Here is a 4,483-nt window from a genome sequence, read left to right as displayed (position 1 = left end):
GTGATTGCTACTCTGTTATAAATCCTCAAGTACTGTGTGTGTCAGCATTACCGATCCAGGGATGACACTGAAGCACAGAGACTTGGCTGTTTGAGGTCGGGTCGCTACAAGATGGTATCAGAGCACACGCTGAGTGTAGGACATGACCACTAAGATAAACCATAGGTCACTCTTCTCTACTCATTTCTGACTCCTCTTCATTTTTTACCCTTTAGGATGGCGGACGCAAGGAACAAGTTTGCACAACCGGATGAAGAAGCACCTTTTGGACGACACTTGAAGGAAGTCACTAGGTACTTGAACATTGGAATACCAAGCTTCACCGGGACGTACAGTGCTACCTTGCCAGAAGAGGAGCGCTGGATGATTCAAGTTCAATTTATAGGAAGGACATTCAGGCCAGTCACTAAGCCCATAGAGTTTTCCTTCGATGCACCAACCTGGAGTCTAGGAAAGAGTATGGCAGCTCACATCACCATGGGACGCATTGGAGAAGTTTATCATAAGGAGCTTAAGGATACTATCTATCAGATTTGGGGGCGCCGAGACGAGCAATGGGAGATGATCAGCACCAGGAAGGATAGATCAATTGCATCTTTCATCCAGGAGGAAATTGTCGTATTAGTGGATAAGAATGCCGACCTAACAATGAAGCTAGGAGTATTCCCGGGAGACCCCGCACCAGGAGGAGAAGACGAAGAACCCATGGAGATTCACCCGGAGGACTACATTATCATCGACGACACCGACTCAGACCCCGACAATAGCGATGATGACTATGAAGACGAAGCTGGAGCAGACATCATGGAGTCTTCAACCGAAGAATATTTTTAGTAGACCACCACATCAGTAGTAGTATTCCACCATGTAAATAGTATAGTCCGAGCACTTTTGTAACGATAGTTAGATCGATTGTATGCCCTTCCTTGATTGATTGAGTGAAATGTTTGTGTTTGTCTCATGTGCATATAGGTAGTGTTTTTCTCATTAGACCTCATTCTATTCTAATCTCTCCCCTCTAAACCCATCAGATGCCTCCGAGACATGACCCCGGATTTACTTTCCCACCAGAGCTCACTCAGTTGATCCAGCAGCAGAATACCCTGATGCAGTTGTTAGTTCAGAACCAAGGCAACAACAATAACAACAACAACAATCCATCACCACCACCACCACCAGCTGATAACTTAGCCCATTTTCTGAGGTTGCAGCCGCCGGTGTTTTCCAGTAGCACCGAGCCGATAGTGGCAGATGATTGGCTCCGCAGGATTGGAAGGGAGTTAATCACTGCAAGATGTACCGATGCTGAGAAGGTGCATTTTGCCGCACATCAATTGGGTGGACCAGCAGCCTCATGGTGGGAGAATTACACTGTCACTTAACCTATAGCCACGGTGACATGGGATCAGTTTCAGCAAGCTTTCCGTACAACCCATGTCTCAACTGGAGCTATGAGTATGAAGAAGCGTGAGTTTTGCAACTTACGCCAGGGGAACCATACTGTGGCTCAGTAGGCGGATGAGTTTAGCAAGTTATCTCGCTATGCCCCTGATGATATGGCCATAGATGCCGCAAAGCAGGAGAAGTTTATGGAAGGGCCGAATGATGAGATAAGCATGCAGTTGATGGTGGCAACATTCAACAACTACCAGGAGTTGGTAGATAAGGCTCTTATGATTGAAGGGAAGAAGTAGCAGATTGAGAGCCGTAAGAGGAAGTATGGACAAGGAAGGTACAATTTAGGAGCTCAGCAGAAGCCTCGCCTAACCCCGAACTCGGGAGGACTTGTTCATAACCATGGAGGCCACACCCACAATGGAGGAAGTAACCATAATCATACAGGCCCAAGGAATGGGAATGGGAATGGAGCAAGCAACAATCAGAACCATTCCAATCCAGCCACACCCGCCAAGAGAGACCTAAGCCACGTTACTTGTTTCAAGTGCGGGAAGACTGGACACTATGCCACGGAGTGCCCTGAAGCAAAGAATGGAAACGGCAATGGGAGCGCTGGAAAGAAGCCCAATCCATTCAACAAAGGACAAGTGAACCACGTGAATGTGGAGGAGGTTGAAGAGCAGCTAGACGCGGTTATTGGTAAGTTTTTGGTTAAGTCCTTTACCGCCCTTGTTCTTTTTGATACTGGTGCATCACATTCATACATATCAAGGGAATTCGTGGATAAGTTTAAACTACCGACCCAAACCCTTAGGACCCATCTATTAGTAAGTTCACCTGGAGCAGAGTATATGGCTAGTCGATGGTGCGACTAGATACCCCTAACCATTGGTAGCCATGTTTTTCCGTCCGACCTAATAATCTTGGAGTCACAAGGATTGGATGTGATATTAGGCATGGACTGGATGTCAAAGTATGGAGGAAGCATTGATTGTGTTAGTAAGTCAATTTGTCTCACCACCCCTGAGGGAAAAAGGATCAAGTATGTATCTAGGCATGCGCCAAGAAGTAGCCAAGTGAATACCCTCACGGGAGTTGTTCAGGAGGAAGTGCCTGTAGTGAAGGATTACCCGGATGTATTTCTAGAAGAGTTACCAGGCATGCCACCAGATCGAGACATTGAGTTTTTGATAGAGCTATTGCCAGGCACCGGGCCTATATCGAAGAGACCATACCGGATGCCCGCAAATGATCTGGAGGAGATTAAGAAATAGATCAAGGAGTTATTGGAGAAATGATACATTCGACGGAGCTCATCACCATGGGGAGCCCCAGTGCTTTTGGTCGAGAAGAAGGATAAGTCTCTAAGGATGGTTGTTGATTATCGAGTGTTAAATGAGGTGACGATCAAGACAAAATACCCACTGCCGATGATCAATGATTTGTTCGACCAGCTGCAAGGAGCTAAGGTGTTTTCAAAGATCGATCTGCGATCTAGATATCACCAGTTGAAGATACGAGAGAAGGACATACCAAAGACAACATTCACCACACGGCACGGGTTGTATGAATATACGGTCATGTCGTTTGGACTGACTAATGCCCCTGTCTACTTCATGAGCATGATGAACAAAGTATTCATGGAATATTTGGATAAGTTTGTTGTGGTGTTCATTGATGATATAATGGTATACTCGAAGAACGAAGAGGAGCACAAAGAGCATTTGCGTTTAGTTCTCAAGAAACTCAGGGAACATCAGTTGTATGCCAAGTTCAGCAAATGCGAGTTTTGGCTGAAGGAAGTCGGATTCCTTGGACATGTTATATCAGGAGAAGGTGTAGCAGTAGATCCTACCAAGGTTCAGTCAGTCACTGAATGGTTGGCACCCACTTCAGTTAGCGAGATCCACAGTTTCTTGGACTCGCAGGATACTATTGGAGATTCATTGAGAATTTTTCCAAGATTGCGAAGCCAATGACGGAGTTATTGAAGAAGGATACCAAATTTAAATGGACGGAAGAATGTGAAGCAAGTTTTTAGGAGTTAAAGAAACGTTTAACTACAGCCCCAGTGTTGATTCTGCCGGATATACGTAAGGAGTTCCAAGTGTATTGTGATGCCTCTCGCCTATGACTTGGAAGTGTGCTTATGCAGGACAGAAGAGTTGTTTCGTATGCCTCGCGACAACTGAAACCACACGAGTTGAATTATGCCATGCATGATTTGGAGTTGGCTGCCGTAGTGCATGCGTTGAAGACCTGGAGGCATTACCTTATTGGAAAGCGTTGTGATGTGTACACGGATCATAAGAGTTTGAAGTACATTTTCACACAGAAAGAGCTGAACCTTAGGCAGAGGAGATGGTTGGAGCTTATAAAGGATTATGACATGAAGCTTCACTATCATCCAGGCAAGGCCAATGTCGTAGCCGACGCTTTGAGTCGGAAAATTTATGCTAATACCCTAGTGAGCATGGGATTGTCGAAGGAGTTAGTAGAGGTTCTCAGGGAACTTCGATTGGAGATTGTTCCTAGAGGTTTTGTTGCAACAATGGAGGTTCAGTCCACATTGTTAGGAAAGATTCGAGAAGCTCAGAAGGAGGACAAAGAGATTGCCGAGATAAAAGAGAGAATGAGCGAAGGAAAGGCCAAAGGTTTTCGTGAGGATGAGCACGACACCTTATGGTTTGAGGACCGTGTTTATGTGCCCAATAACACAGAGATTAGGAAGTTAATACTTCAGGAGGCTCATGACTCACCATACTCGATACACCCCGGAAACACCAAGATGTATTTGGATTTGAAGGAACGTTTCTGGTGGACTGGTATGAAGAAGGATATTGCCGAGTATGTAGCCGTATGTGATGTATGTCAGAGAGTGAAGGCTGAGCATCAAAAGCCAGCAGGATTGTTACAGCCTATGCCGATACCCGAACGGAAGTGGGATAAACTTGGCATGGATTTTATCACCGGATTACCCAAGACCAAATCAGGATACGATTCTATATGGGTAGTAGTTGATCACTTGACCAAAGTAGCTCACTTTATCCCAGTGAAAACCACCTATACAAGTGCGAAGTTGGCC

Source organism: Triticum urartu, chromosome 7A (genome assembly GCF_056163025.1).
Source record: "Triticum urartu cultivar PI428250 chromosome 7A, HENAU_Tu73, whole genome shotgun sequence".
NCBI classification, from domain to species: Eukaryota; Viridiplantae; Streptophyta; class Magnoliopsida; order Poales; family Poaceae; genus Triticum; species Triticum urartu.
Note: the sequence above shows the minus strand (reverse complement) of the source record.